The sequence below is a fragment of the Rousettus aegyptiacus genome, unplaced genomic scaffold (assembly GCF_014176215.1).
Source record: "Rousettus aegyptiacus isolate mRouAeg1 unplaced genomic scaffold, mRouAeg1.p scaffold_m13_p_12, whole genome shotgun sequence".
NCBI classification, from domain to species: domain Eukaryota; kingdom Metazoa; phylum Chordata; class Mammalia; order Chiroptera; family Pteropodidae; genus Rousettus; species Rousettus aegyptiacus.
In genome coordinates this window covers 49,177,356-49,194,119 of record NW_023416287.1, presented here as the reverse complement: position 1 = coordinate 49,194,119, position 16,764 = coordinate 49,177,356, and the positions used below count along the sequence as shown (strand labels likewise).

At 40.5% G+C, this 16,764-nt stretch overlaps 1 long non-coding RNA gene across 1 annotated transcript in view; it reads right to left on the bottom strand.

Moving 5' to 3' along the window:
- The window catches only part of LOC107498186, a 31,196-nt gene extending 15,743 nt beyond the window's left edge, over window positions 1-15,453 (bottom strand). Inside the window, exon 1 of the long non-coding RNA XR_001593969.2 lies at window positions 15,109-15,453. This is a non-coding gene — a long non-coding RNA (uncharacterized LOC107498186). The remainder of the gene's footprint in view (window positions 1-15,108) is intronic.
- Window positions 15,454-16,764: the final 1,311 nt, after the last annotated feature.

The following is a 16,764-nucleotide window of genomic DNA, read 5'->3' as shown; positions in this document are numbered from 1 at the left end:
TTTAAGAATAATTCTACATTTCTGACTTAGGTTCTATTTTTGGTACCTAATAGGAACCCCCAGAAAGAGGTACTTCTAACCTAGAAGTTTAAAGGTGCAGGTCAGAGCTACTTCTTATCCCCCAGGTTCTGGAATCTTCTGTCCAGAAGTTATTTTCTAAAGTGTGGTACACAGGCCACAGATGGTTTCTGAAATGACTGTAGCTGATGCAAGGAAGAGCACGTATTTTTTTTATAATATTTATGAATTTATTTTACTGTGTATTAGAAAAGTGCTGGTTTTTCATTTCCAGTACTAATGGATTTTTTATTGTCTGAGGGGCATTTGTACACAAAGAGGAATGCTCACTACTAATTGTAATTTGGGCAGTGTCTCAATTAGTAATCTTAGGAATTTATTAGACAATTAGCATTCTTTTAGATGTTGAATAATCAATGTTGCCCTAAATATTTACAATTACTTGCAACTAATAAATTAAAAATTATGGATTTAACAAATCACATGTCCCCGATCAATTAAAAAAACCTACATTACATACTTATCTGAGCACTCTTAGGCATTTAATTAAAATCTCAACTCTACCATATTAATTCCCTTAAATGTCCTAAGATCCTTTAAATGCAAAATGGTCATGCCAAAAATATAAAAACCACAAAATTTATGAATACCCTTACACGAAAATAGTTTACAATAATATTGATACCATGTGGCTTTAACTTGTTTTCTTTTTTTATCTTCATTCTTATTCTTACACATTTCCATCATCACATACTTTATATTGTTGAAAGATACAATAACTCCAAGACTTCAATAACTGCTATGTTATGCCTTTCTAGAATTTTAGAAATTTTACTAAACCCCAAAGTGAGAGAATATTGCCTTGATCTCCCCGGGAGATGGTAGGCTTTGGGCTGGCAAACTATTGATTCTTCGTGGGGATATAGTTAAACAGACCAAGTTGATTCAAATTTGAGCCACTGATCATCAAGGTGTTTCTTTTTATTACAAGGAAGCTATACTTGTTTTATCATGGGACTTTTAAGTTCCTACCTTCTTTGATGATATTGACTTTGAGAGTTAGAGTCTTTTCCAGGAATGAAGAGGTCTCTAACTTTTGTGTGTGACCTCTGCTTACTAAACGATAGTTATGATGTGTTAGTCTGGTCTATTAGCATAATTAGAAGCTCATGGACACATGTCTTATTAGTATCTCATTATAATTAGTGGAGTTATTCAGCGGTTTCATTCCTTGAAAAAAGATGAAGTAAGTCTGGGATTCATTCTTTTTTCTTTTAAGTACATTTGGCTAATTTGTTATCTAGGAACACATGTTTAGACAGTCTTTAATTGGTTTCTGTGTGAGATCACTAAAGCTTGCCAATGGCTACTTCACTTTCCACTTGCCATCCATACTCTCTTCCTTGTAACACAATTCCTTTTTAGCTGACCCACCAGTTTCAAATCTCCTCTTCCTGTTTACACTGGTTCATATCTATATGTGATAAACAGACAGTTGATTGCCAAAGAAAACACATATCCACTGATTGCATAGGTAACATTTTTCTGTTATTTAAAATAATAAGAATGAGGCATAGTCTGTTAAATTCACATTTCTCTGAATAATTCCATTATTTTATACTTTATATTACCTATATTACTTGTCTTGACATTTTTCCTTGATCTAAAACATGTGTTTAATCCCCAAGTTAGTCTTTAAAAAAAAAAAAAACTGAAGAATAGTATTAGAGACCAAAATACGGGCCCCCTGGGTATGCATGAGCTTCCAATGTTGGAAGAAATGGGTTTTTTTTTTTTTTTTTTGGTTCTTAGGACATTTTTTTCTAATGGAGCTGTCCATGATATTTCTTCAAGCCCATGTATTTACACTGACTTCCCAAATTTTATGTATTATTATATTGGCTGATACCCTTAATAACATGTTTCCATCGCCAAGACTTTCTCTCTTAGACTGATGTGTTATAGGATAAACAGCTTCCTTTTAAAATTTATTTATTTAACTTTAAAAAGTGAGACAATTAGACTGGGCAAAATGGCATAGATAATAAAAGCTTTGTTCATATGTTTTGCAAACACATCAAAGTTGTGATGGGAATACGGAGCAAACAGCAAACACTGTCACCTTGGGTCTAAATGAACAGAAACCTCACAACCGGAGAGAAATCAGAAATCCCCCCGCAGTGGTAGGAGGTAGGATGGGGTGAAGATGTGAGGCTGCCTGGTCCACAGAGGCTGAGTGGTACGGAGGCTGTGGCAGTGGCAGCTGGAAGCTGCAGACACCTCTTAAAGGGTCTGTGTTGGTGAGTGGACTTTCAAGGTGATGGACTCTCTCACTCTCGGCACCAGTGCCAGGTCAGCTGCTTGGGGTTAGGGGCACTAGGGATTTATAGGGGGACACTGAGTTGTTGGAACAAGGGCCAGAGGTGAGGCTTTCTCCTGGGCAGAAGTTCTGGCAGTATCCTTTGCTCCTCTGTTGAGCCCTGCCCCTTTCCCAGTGTGTGGACACAGAACCACCATAGCGGAGAATCATCAAACTGGACAACATAGGTCTCTCCATCCATAGAATTCTGTGAAACTTCACCTACTCCAACTAGCGGCCCCACCCAAGCCACATCCAGTTGTGTCCTTGGTGAGTTCTATGCCACTTTCTGAGCAGCTCCAAGACCCACACTGGTGGCAACAGGCCTCAGTTTCTGGTGTGGCTTCTTGAGGCAACTATAAGCACAGCATCTGTGGATTGCTTGCTGAATTTTACTTAACTGGTGGCCCCGGAGGGGAACAAGCTAGAAGCCATGCTAATAAGACCAGGAGACTTAGGAGCTTTGCTTAGTACATGGAAATAGACACAGAAAGGCAATCAAAATGGGAAGACAAAGAAGAGAAGCTGTATGAGAGAACAGAACAGAGACCCAGAAATAATGGAGTCAAACCATTCAACAGATGCAGAGTTCAAAACACTGGTTAAAAGGTTGATCAATGAACTTGGGAGAAGTGTAGATGAACCCAGTGAGAACTTTAATAAAGAGATGAAAAATATAAAACTGGAAATGGAAATTATAAAAAAAAAGAACCTATCAGAAATGAAAAACATATTATCTGAGATGAAGAGTATATTAGAAGGAATCAACAAAATGGATGAAGAAGAGGATCAAATGACCTATATAGAGGATAGAAAGCCAAGAACACCCAATCAGAACAGCAAGAAAAAAGAAGCCAAGAATATAATAATTTAAGGAGTCTATGGAACAAAATTGAATGTAGAAAAAATTCATGTCATAAGGGTACCTGAAGGAGAAGAGGGAGGACAAGAATTTGAAAAGCTATTTGAAGAAATAATGATGGAAAATTTCTCTAAACTGAAGAAAGAAATAGACATACCACCTCAGGAAGCTCAGAGAGTCTCAAGAAAGAAGAAGCCAAAGAGGCCCATGCCAAGACACAGCATAATTAAAATACCAAAGGTTAAATACAAAAAGAGGATCTTTAAAGCAGCAAGAGAAAAGTAGATAGTTACCTACAAGGGAACACCCATAAAACTGGCAGCTGATTTCTCAATAGAACCTTTGCAAGACAGAAGGGTTTGGCACAAAATATCCAACATGATGAAAACCCAGGATCTACAACTAAGAATACTTTATCCAACAAAGCTATCATTTAGAGTTGAAAGACAGATAAAGAGCTTCCTAGACAAAAATAAGCTAAAGGAATTTATCATCACCAAGCCAGTAGTATAGGAAATGTTGGAGGGACTTTCTTTAAGAAGAAAAAACATGTATTAAAAATAGGAATAAAGAATGGTAATAACTACATTGCTATCAACAAGTACCTTAAATGGAGAAGAGAGAGTGGTTGAATGGATAAGAAAACAAAACTCTATCTATGCTGCCTACAAGAGACTCACTTCAGATTAAAAGACAAACACAGACTAAAAGGAAGTGGACAGAGAAAGATATTGCCTTGATGGACCTAAAAGGTATTGCGCTGAATGAAATAAGCCATATAGAGAAAGACAAATACCACGTGATTTTCACATACATGTGGAATCAAAAGAACAAAACAAACAACTACAACAACAAAAATGAAAACAACTCATAGGTAGAGGCAATATTTTGAGGGCTACTAGATGAGTGGGGACTTGCGGGAGTGGGGGAGATGATGAGAAAGGGCACAGGAATTAAGAATTATAAATGGAAATACAAAATGTAGCATGAGGAAAATAGGCCACAATGTTATAATAAATATGTAAGGAGGAAAAGGGGTACTAGGTTTAGTAGGGTGATCATTTGATCTATAATCACTATGCTGTACAATTGAAATTAATGTATTATTGTACGCCAACTATAATGGAAAAAACTCATTGAATTATACAATGTAAATATGAGCAACTAATTATATTTTAATAAAGTTGGAAAAAATTTTAAATGTATGAATATTAAAAGGTCCTAAATAACATAATATAAAAGAATATTAAAAGATTTAATATATGAATATTAAAATAATTATATCAAATTTATGTTCAGAAAAATTAAATTAATTTACACAGACTTAAACAAAATAAGATATTGCTTAGTACACAATCTCTTACTAACATTGAATATTAGTCAGTATTTCAAATTCGATGAAATTAATTTCTATGTTGACAATTTTTATTTTATTACTGGCAAAATAGAGTAATTTTCATATGCTTACTAGCCGTTGGCACCTTTTGGTAAAATAAATCTTTCTGTTTTCTATTTTCCTTTCGAGGATGTGGGCTCCTGGCCCAGCTAGTCCCAGGTCTGGCTGTGACCTACGCTCCCAGCTAGGAATAGCACCTGGATCTAGAATGTTTCATTAGTGTAGTGGGGCGCCTGCACCTAACATATGTAAGTATGATTCAGCTTATTGCATCACGTGTGTGTGGCTGAATGCCACTATTATTCTCTGACATATAAAAAGCCCATGGGGTCCCCTGGGGAGCAGAAGGGGAGCACAAGGAGGGGAGGAGAAGAGCAGAAGCAGAAGCACACTCCCCGCAATAGAACTGCACTTCCTGCAACAGAGCTGCGCTCCCGACAATTAAGTTAGTGCCTGCCATTTTATTCTCATGTCAGCCTCTGCTGCATTCTTCCAACTGAGCATCTCATCACTGAAACTTTCCTTTTTCGATCAGCTCAGCACTGACAGGGGAAATCATCACTATAGAAGTTATTTTATATAGCTTATTATATATCAGATAAATAAAAACTTATTATGATTTGCTGTCATTATTGCAAACAAACAAACAAACAAAAAACAGGTGACAGAAACATGGCCAAGTGAGAAATGTTCCCAGGTCTCTCTCCCCTTGAAACAGCAATAAGCTGAACATCTAAAACTCAAAAAAATAAAATAAAATAAAAAAATAAAAAACAAACAAACAAAAAAACACTTAAACTGGAGAGAGGGGGAAGATGGAGGACTAGGGAAAAGCAGGGTTCATCTCCTCCCAGGACCACATTGAAATTACAACCAAATTATGAAATAATCAATGTGGAGAATTACCTGAAGTCCAGCTGATCATAACACCTACGTCTGATAATATAAAGGAGCCACACTGAAGCCGGTAGGAGGGGCAAAGTCCTAAATCAAGTTGGACCCGCACCCGCAGGTTGTGGAGGATCACTAGGAGGGAGAGCAAGGCTGCAGAGGCTCTCCTGAAGGAGAAGGGGGATCCTGGTCACAACTGGGGGCTCCCCAGCCCAGGGTCCCAGCCCAGGGAAAAGGAGATTCCAATAACTCGAACTGTAGAAACTAGAGGGGATTCTGGCCCTCTAGGTGAGATGGAAGGCAACTGAGCCCCTAGCCGTCCCTTTGAAGGACCCATGCAAAGGTTTTCTGACACTCACCTGGGACATTGGTGGTAGGTCTGAGGCTCACGCAGGATTCATTCTGAAAAAGTTTCCATTACCTGGAGTCAGAAAGAGGGCCGGAAAGGCAGCCGCCATTGTGCCTTAGTCAGGCCCCGCTACAGACCATGTCAGTTAGATTGTGCAGACTCCTCCCACAGAGCCATTAGGAGATGCTGGTCTAAGGGGATCAGCCCACCCTGCCTAACCTGCAGATTGCCAGGAGCAGTTGTTTATGGTTGCATGCCAAGCCCTAAGCTGAGTGATTCAGATGGAAGTATTCACAGAGGGGGTGGCCAGCACTGTGAGCCAGCATTTCAGAGATAAAGTGAGGCGGATCACTGCTGCCAACATGAACTTGGGCAGATATGGGGGACTTGTGGGCAAGTCCCAGACAGCAGTTGGTCTTCCTATGATCTGGGTCATCTGTGGGAACTTCCAACAGTTACCAAATTTCCAGCAAGACTGAACATATTTTGATCTGACAGCCACTGTCTCTCTGAGACCCCAGCCAACCAATCTGCAGACTGCCCAGAGCAGGTATTATTGGCTTGCTGCCAAGCTCAGCTCCTTTCCAATCGCAGCAAAAGCGGCCAGCCCTGTAATCTACATTTCAATTCCAAGTGGAAAACCAGTGCTGTGAGCCGCATTTCAACAGAAAACATGGCAGAGTGAAAGATGTCCCCAGATCTTTCCCCTTGAAATAACAATAAGTTGAACAACTAAAATGCAACAAAAAACACCCAAACCGTATACCAGCATGTCTGAGAGTGGGATCTGCACGTAAGAGCTACCACAGGTTCTTTAAGGCATTATATAAAGCAGAGATCCAAGATTCTTAGACACCACCTCCTGGAAAGCAAAAGAAAAGTGCCTTCTTTAAAACAGACTACAATCAGATCTTTATATAATAAACCTTATTTCTGGGAAACAACATAATACACTACCATTAATGCCCAGGCATTAAACACCAGGTCCATTATACACCATGAACAATCAAGGTGACAGGCATCTCAAAAAGAAAGAGAAAAATCTCCAGAAAATAAGCTTACAGATGTAGAACTATGCAACTTAAATGACAGAGAATTCAGGATGATACTTCTGAAAAAACTCATTGAGATCCAAAACAAATCATATCAACAATTTCAAGAACTGGGAAAAAAAACTAGATGAGCAGATCAAGGAGATTGAAACCCTCAAAAAGAACCAAATTGAACTTCTAGAGATGAAGAACACACTGCAAGAGTAGAAAAATGCAATAGCAAGCTTGGGAAATAGTTGACCAAATGAAGGAAAGGATCTATGATACCAAAGACAGAAATCTAGAATCAAAGACAAAGACAAAATTCTGAGGGCAGCCAGTGAGAAGAAAATGGTAACTTATAAAGGAAAACCCATGAGATTATTACCAGACTTCTCAGCACAAACATTACAAGCCAGAAAGGAGTGGATCACATATTCAAAATATTAAGTGAAAGGAACTACAAGTCTAGAATAATGCACCCAGCTAAGCTCTCCTTTAGATATGAAGGAGAAATTAAGACCTTTCGAGGCATACAAAAATTGAAGGAATTCTGCGCTACGAGGCCTGCACTACAAGAAATACTGAGGGGTCAACTCACCTAAACAAAAAACAACAAAAAATACATAATTAGGAGTAAAGCGACTATCAGGCAAATAGAAGCAGAAGAGTGCAACTCTTACTAAGAACAGGGCACTATAAGCTTAAATAATAAGAAGAGAATTACTATAGCAAGATAGTAATGAACATTCAGCATACATAGGAACAAATGAAGATAAAAATGACTGAAAAGGGATTCAAAAATCCAAATTTGCAAAGGAGAATGGAGATAAGGCATGCACAGAAGAAATGAATGACCATATATATGTACCTATCCTTTACATATTCATAATGGTAGCCACACACCAAAGATTCAGAACCAAAGCATATAACATAAAAGAAGAAGAACCAAGGGGAAAACCCACAAAAATCAACCAAAATAAAGAAAACAGAAATACAAGGACAAGGAAGCAATGGAAACACCAAGCTCCCAGAAAGCAAAAGATATAATGGCTATAAAAAGACCTCATATTTCAATAATCACCCTAAATTTAAATGGACTGAACTCACCAATAAAAAGGCAGAGTTGCATAATGGATCAAAAAACAAAACCCAACCATTGACTGTCTCCAGGAAACACATCTCAGTTCCAAAGACGAATAGAGACTCAAAGTGAAAGAATGGAAAATAATATTTCAAGCTAATGGCATTCAGAGAAAAGCGAGAGTAGTGGTACTAATATCATATGAAATAGACTTCAAAATAAAAAATGTAAAGAAAGATACTGAGGGAAACTTCATAATGATAAAGGGAATCATGCACCAAGAAGACATAACACTTATTAATATCTATGCTCCCAATTAGAGAATCTCGAAATATGTAAAGCGATTACTAACAGAACTAAAGGGAGAAACAAACCAAATCACTGTTGTAATAGAGGACCTAGATATCCCATTGTTGGATATGGACAGATCATCCAAAATGAAAATCAATAAGGAAATAACATCTTTAAATGACACATTAGACCTACTGGACATAATTGACATTTACAGAGCCTTCCATCCCAAAACAGCTGCTTATACATTCTTCTCTAGTGCACATGGAACATTCTCAAGAACCTACCACATACTGGAACACAGAAATAGCCTGAACAAATATATTAGGGTTGAAATCATACCAACTATATTCTCTGATCATAATGCTCTGAAACTAGAGATCAACTACACACACACACACACACACACACACACACACACACACACAAATCAGGAAGAATCACAAATATGTAGAGATTTAACAACATGCCACTAAAAAAATAACTAGGTCAGGGAAGAAACGAAAAGAGATCAAAAGATACATAGAAATGAATGATAATGATAGTGTAACATATCAAAACTTTCGGGACATGGCAAAAGCGGTCATAAGAGGAAAGTTCACATCATTACAGGCCTGCCTCCAAAAACAAGAACAAGCCCAAATAAACAACCTAATGCTTCATCTTACAAAACTAGAAAAAAAAAAAGAACAAATGAGGCCTAAAGTCAGTAGAAGAAAAGAAATAATCAAAATTAGGGCAGAAATAAATGAAATTGAAAAGAAAAACAAAAAAAATAGAAAAAATAAATGCAACAAAGAGCTGGTTTTTTGAGAAGCTTAATAAAATTAACAAACCCCTGACTAAAATCACTAAAGAAAAAAAGAGAAAGGACATACATAAAAAAAAATCAGGGGTGAAAGAGAGGAAATTACAACAGACACTGCAGAAATACAAAGGATCATACAAGAATACTCTGAAAAAGTATGTAACACCAAATTTATTAACCTAGAAAAAACAGACCAGTACTTAGAAAAATGCAATCTTCCTAGACTGAATCAAGAGGAACTGGAAAATCTAAATAGACCAATCAGCAGTATGGAAATTGAAACAATCATCAAAAACCTACCAAAAAGTCAAAGTCCAGAACCAGATGGCTTCATCTGGTATTCTACCAAACATTCAAAGAAGATTTAACACCTCTTCTCAAACTCTTCCAAAAAATCAAAGAGGAGGCAATACTCATTTTACGGGGCCTATATTATCCTAATACCAAAACCTGGTAAAGATAATACAAAAAAAAAGAAAACTACAGACCAATATCTCTCATGAACACAGATGCAAAAATCCTAAATAAGATACTAGTGAACCGAATACAGCAACATATTAAAAAGATTATACACCGCGATCAAGTGGGCTTCATCCCAGAGGCACAGGGATGGTTCAACACATGCAAATCAATTAATGTGATACACCACATAAACAAATTAAAAAATAAAAATCATATGATCATATCAATAGATGCGGAAAAAACCTTCTACAAGAAACAGCATCCATTTATGATCAAAACACTTCATAAAATTGGTATAGAAGGAAAATACCTTAACATAATAAAGTCCATCTATGACAAACTCTCAGCCAACATTATACTTAATGGTGAAAAACTAAAAGCCTTCCCTCTAAGATCAGGAACAAAGCAAGGCCCCTGTTGCCACTGTTATTCAATACAACATTGGAAGTCCTAGTGAGTGCAATCAGACAAGAGAAATATATAAAAGGTATCCAAATAGGAAACAAAAAAGGCAAACTGTCACATTTTATGGATGACATGATACTCCATATAGAAAACCCTAAAGACTCCACAAGAACACTACTGGAAACAATAAGCAAATACAGTAAAGTTTCTGGTTACAAAATCAACATTCAAAAATCCATAGCATTCCTATACTCTGATAATGAAGTGTCCTTTTGCAATTGCAACAAAAAGAATTAACTACCTAGGAATAAATTTAATGAAGCATATGAAGGGCTTATACAATGAAAACTAAAACTACAAGACCCTATTAAAAGAAATCGAAGAAGACACAACAAAATGGAAAGATATTCCATGTTTTTGGACTGGAAGAATCAACATAGATCAAATAACCATATTACCTAAAGCATTATACAGATTTAATGCAATCCCTTTCAAAATTTCATTGGAATTTTTTAGAGAAATAGAACAAAAAATCATCAAATTTGTATGGAAGCACAAAAGACCCCAAATTGCCAAAGCCATCCTGAGAAAAAAGAACGTGGCTGGAGGCATCACTCTGCCCAACTTCAAATATTACAAAGCGACAGTGATTACAATGGTATGGTATTGGCATGAAAACAGACACATGGACCAGTGAAACAGAATCAAGAGTCCAGAAGTAAACCTATAATTTTTGCCAAAAAATTCAAAAACATATAGTGGAGAAAGGAAATAAATGGTGCTGGGAAAACTGGAAAGCCACCTACAAAATAATGAAACTAGACTGTTTCATTATAACACTACACACCACAATTAACTCAAAATGGATGAAGGACCTGAACATAATACCTTAAACAATAAAATGCATAGAAGAAAACATAGGAACTAAACTCAAAGACCTTGGAATAAAGAGGATTTTATGAATCTGACCTCAAAAGCAAGGGATCTAAAAGCTAAAATAAATGAATGGGATGACATCAAACTGAAAAGGTTCTGCTCAGCAAAAGAAATCGTCAACAAAGTAAAGAAACAACCATCCGAATGGGAAAATATATTTGCAAGCAACGCCTCCGATGAGGGCCTAGTATACAAAATACACAAAGAGCTCATACGACTCAATAACAACAGAACAAATGATCCAATCAAAAAATGGGCAGAGGTCCTGAACAGACATTTCTCCCTACGGGACATACAAATGGCCAAGAAATATATGAAAAGATGCTCAACATCACTCACTACCTATTAGGGAAATGCAAATCAAAACCACAGTGAGATACCATCTCACACCTGTTAGAATAGCTACTATCAACAGGACAAGTAATAACAAATGCTGGAGAGGATGCGGAGAAATAGGAACCCTCATACACTGCTGGTGGGACTGCAAATTGGTACAGACACTATGCAAAACAATATGGAGGCTTCTTAAAAACTCAGAATTGATCTACCATATGATCCAGCAATCAATCCCTCTACTGGGTATTTACCCCAAAGACTTGAAAACTCATATCCGAAAAGATATTTGCACACCAATGTTCATAGCAGCATTATTCACAGTGGCCAGGACATGGAAGCAACCGAAGTGTCCTACAATAAATGACTCGCTAAAGAAGCTGTGGTACATATATACAATGGAGTATTAGCCATAAAAAGAGATGAAATACTGCCATTTGGAACAACATGGATGGACCTTGAGATAATAATAAGCAAAATAAACCAAACAGAAAAAGTTGAAAATCACTCGATATCGCTTATATGTGGGATATAAACCTAAAAGCAACAAGTGAACAGGACCAACAAGCAGAGACTCATGGGCATGGAATATAGACTAGTGGTTACCAGAAAGTAGAGGGTGGGGGAGGAGGAGGGGGATAGACAGGGTAAAGGGGTCAAATATAGGGAAGTAGCGGGGAGGGTGAAGTGTGTAAAGGGGATCAAATATATGGTAGTTGAAGGAAACTGGACTTTGGGTAGTAAATATACAATGAATATGCAGATGTCAAATTATAATGTACACCTGAAAATTATATAATAGTATTAACCAATGTTACCCCAATAAACTTAATTTAAAAAAAAAAAGAACAGCGAGGCAATTAAAAAATACACAGTAAGTAGTACTACTGGGATATGACAAACACCCTAACTGTGAACTGTAAATGAGTGAGTTCGGAACTTGCCCAGTGGTATGCCCACCTGCAAGGCACATCCCCACTCTCACCCAGCACAAGTAGATCGGTTTCCTGGCAGTGCAACGAAGCATCACAGAAATGTATCGTCTCAGTTCTGGAAGCTAGAAGTGCAAAATCAAGATATTGGCAGGGCCGAGCTTTCTCTGAAATCTGTAGAGGAGGATCATCCCTTGCCCCCTCCAGCGTCTGGTGGTAGCTGGCCATCCTGAGGTCTCCTCGGTTTGCAATTGTGGGACTTCAATCTCTGTGTCTGTCGCCACGTGGCTGTCTGCTGTAGTGTGTCTCTGTGTGTCGATGTCTCTTCTCTTCTCATAATGGTACCAGTTGTATTAGATTAAGGGCCTACTCTACTCAGCATGACCTCCTCCTAACTAACTGCATCTGCAATGGCCCTGTTTCCAACAAGGGTCACATGCTCAAGTCCTGGGGGTGACATATCTCTTGGGAGACATGGGTAAACCCATGACTACAAGCATGTCTGGGAGCATAGATCGGCCGTGGCCTGATGAGCATTCTAGCCTGGCCTTTTGTGCAAGGTGACCAAGCACAGAGGCTGTGGGAGCCCAGAGACATCAATATTTCAAATGCAGAGGACACCCAGGCTCACCAAACAGACCTAAAACCTGCTTTCTCCTTTTGGTCATCAGGGCAGAATGTCAACCAGAAAGGTTGGTCGAAATTAAAACTGGGAGTGAAGAGGTAGTTTGGAAGGAGGTAGAATGGTCTTTTCACTAACTTAAAGTCTCCTCAACCATGAAATGAGGGGACTGGGCTAATTTAGAAGTTTCCCAATGTTCTTCCAGGAAAGAAGGATGCAAACCATGTTCCACAACAGCTCTGAGTTTGTTTATTTTATCATTTGTGCAACTGCCTACTTTGTGCCCAAATCAAGGTTTGCTTCCTTGTGCATGTTGTTTATACCTTAATCTTTTATTTTAGAGGTGGTAAAGTAGATGAAAGGGAAAGGGTCATAAGGCACTACTTCCAGTTATAAATAAGTCCTGGGATATAATGTATAGCCTGGTGACTATAATTAATAATACTGTATTACATAGTTAAAGGTTGCAGAGAGTAGATCTTAAAAGTTCATATCACGAAAAAATGCATAACTATATGTGGTGATGGAGGTTAACTAGACTTATTGTGGTGATCATTTTGCAATATATACATAAATCAAATCATTATGTTATATACCTGAAATTAATATACACATTACATGTTAATTATATCTCAGTAAAAAACTTAATCTGAATTTACAAAAGTCCAACAAACACACAAAAGTGGTTAAAAGGCCAATTTTTCTGTGTATCTTTTAACACAATAATACAAAACAAAACAAAAACCCTTTCCTCCTGCCCTTTGAGGTGAAGTAAAGGCTTCCGGGTGGAGGAGAAATCTTGCAGCCACGGCAGCCTGCGGGGCTCACTCGCATGCAGCCTCTTGCAAGGGTTGAATCGTTCCTCTCGGCACCTCCCTCTTCAGTGTCCCCCAAACCCAGTGCCAGGCACAGCCTTTCCTTCCACAGGGGCCCTAGGGCTCTAGGTAAACCATTTGAAAACCCCTACCCTTGAATTTCCTTCTGCATATAACTCCCGTGGGTTTAGGTTTGCCTTCATAAGATTTCAAGTGGGAATCAGGGTGTTTATTTTTTCTTAGCAGCATGAAGTGACACATGCAGATGACTCATAGAACTGGGATGGGACATTTGCTTGCATAAACCTCTAAGCTCTCCTGAACAGTGCTGGATCCTTCCAGCTCACTGCAGCCCACATCGCCCCTGGGCCCTCACTGTGTCTCTCAGTGGGATCTCACCCTTCAGAAGACATCCCTGTCAGGCAGCGTATGTAAGCATCAGCCCAAAATAGACTGGATAATAGATCTTATGACAAATCCTTCCCGTCTCTGCGGGGCCTTCTCTTTCATGTCTCTTCTCCTTAGGAACGGTGGGGGGGCCTCTGCAAGGAAGAGGCTGGGCCGGTCTTATTACTGGGCTAGTGCTGAACTAAAGCCACTGAATAGAAGTTGCAGCTTATCAGAGCTATTTTAATATGACTGCCTAATCATGTGTTGGTAATGGGATGGGGATGGGGGGCATGACCACTTAACCCCCACACCCTTTCCTGTAAGGGAAAAATCTGAATGCATCATTTAAGTCACAAGTTATCTTAGAAACTCAACATTTTTGGATGCTTATGAGGTATACTTGGCTCTCTCCACTTTCTCTTGATGTAAGACTGCAGAGGCTGAGTTTCAAAGCCTTGGTGCCCCTTGTCAGATGGAAATGAAACTGAACTAGCTGCAGCCACCCAGGGGCCTGACTGGCCAGCCATTTCCCAGCCTTCATGCCCTCACCCGCCTGACAGTAGGGTTTTCCTTATTTTTCCCACGAGGGTGTGGTACGAGACAAAATGAAGTAGGAAGGCATGGTAGACACTACAAGAGCCACACAAACAAAACACAGCTGCTGTGATAGCAATAATAAGGTATAGCTACCAAAAATTTTTCACATGGATAAAGTAAAAATTGTGGTAAAATGTTTAATTGGTAAACGTGACTACAATGGCAAGCATAGGGAGAAATTGCTCTTCACTGCTGCACCTGGGTGGTGATGCCAACGGGACCCCCGGCTTTTCAGGCCATTTCCATGAACAAGATGGGGCCCCCAGGCTCGTGAGCTGGGAGAGCAGCCGGGTGGGCTGTAAACAAAGAGAACGTCCCCCCTGGGCACAGCTGCTCTGCTTCGTGGTCCCCAGAGGCTTTCTCTTGGTTCATTAAAGCAACATTAAGATGCCCCTTTATCCCTCTGTGTTAATATAAATAATGGAATGAAAACGTGATTACCACGGCTAACTTAATTAAGAACGTCTCTGAAAGTTGCCCTTTTTTCCGGTGTAGGAAAGACTGGATTTAGAGCCATTTGTACTCACCAGCCACACCGTTTCCTCCCCCAAGATGATCCCAGGAAGTGAAGAAACTGATGGGGTCAGGAGTTAGCAGGGAAGTGGCTTCGCTGCAGTTGCACCATCGCCAGGGGACCGCCACAGGCCGGCTGCACCCACAGGGCCTCCAGGGCCTCACGGGACGGTCCAGGCTCTGGAGCCAACCTCCTGGGTTCAAGCCACAGCCACCAGCTCTTTAGCAGTTTGGTCTTGGGCAGTTTATCTAATCTCTGTCTTAATTTCTGCATCTGGACAACTCAATTAGGTGCTTCCTGGCAACTGGCATATTTCTAGGAAATACATGCATCCTTTTCTTCTCTTCCTCTTTCCTGCTTATTGAAAATGAACCGCAGTCTGTGACTAGTCTGGCCTTGGCAGTCTTACCCTGGGCATTTCCACAGAGAAGCCTCCTTTCACTCACTCCCATGCGGGCAACAAAAGACTCGCAGTTAATTCAGAGGAGGACGAAAAACAGGCCAATCAGTGAACACAGGATGTGAACACAGGATGGAGTCCTGGAAAATCGCTTTGCTGTAGCACAACTCCAAGTGGCCTTGGAAACAAAACAGGCGAAAACTGCTGAGAGGACTGGAGTTCCTGTGTGGGACACAGACTCCAGTGAAACATGTACCCTGAGGCGCCAGAGCGGGCGCAGAGTCAAAGACCATGGGCTCTCAGGGCCAGCTCTGACCCTAGCGAGCACGGCAGGCACGGAGCTGTGCTTCACATGCCCCTGGGCCTCTGACCAGAGCCCCTGGCCATCTGAAAGAAGCTTTAAAGCTGGTGGTCACTTCACTGGGCCACCCAGCCTTGCCCTCCCAGGACAAGGCACTGCAGCATGCAGAGGCTTCCTGGGGCTTGCAAGGCTGAGTGGCAGCTTCCCCTCCCGTACCTGACAGGCCTGAGCTGCCCTCCGCTCCCACCTCGCCTGCCCCACATGCACTCCTCTCTCCCTGCTGACCTGGAGGAATGATGGAGAAGTGGTGGGCCTGTGAGGAGAGCTGAGACTGAGATGTCCTCCTCTCACCGGCCCCCATAGCTGAGTTCATGCCTTGGAAACCCAAAGGATGGCAGGTTGTTCCCACTACCCACAGGCCAGCAGAATGCAGTGCCTGTGAGTCACAGAAACTCTGCCTTGGCCTAGGTCGCAGCACCTGAGGATGGGTTTTTCTGACAGAGTGGTCCCCAGGCATGCACAGAATCACAGTGAGCCCGGCCTGAAGGTGGGGCTGAGGGCGCCATCTCTAAGAGAAGATGCCAGGGGTCCTTTCCTGAGAGTTCAGACCAAGAGTGCAGCTGGCATGAGGGATCACCCTGGCTTCACTGGAGAATAGGTGACTGCTGCTTCAGGATGGCATTTTGGCCCCACTCTCTATCTCCAGGGAGTGTGAGCTGGCAACAAAAGACATCAGCCTAGCACTCTCCCAAGAGGTGACACCAGCAGGGACCAGGACCACGAGAGAGTCCAGGCCAGCAGTGGAGCTGCGCGTTCCTCTGGGTCTGCTCTAGCCTGGCAAGATAATGTGCAGTTCAGGGCTGTGCACCAGAGCTTCTGCAGCCTTCCAGGATCAGCAGATCCTAGGTCATCAGACTAGGAGCCCCTGGTGGTTAGCAAAGCAGGGAAGTAGTGGCTTCAGCCTCTCC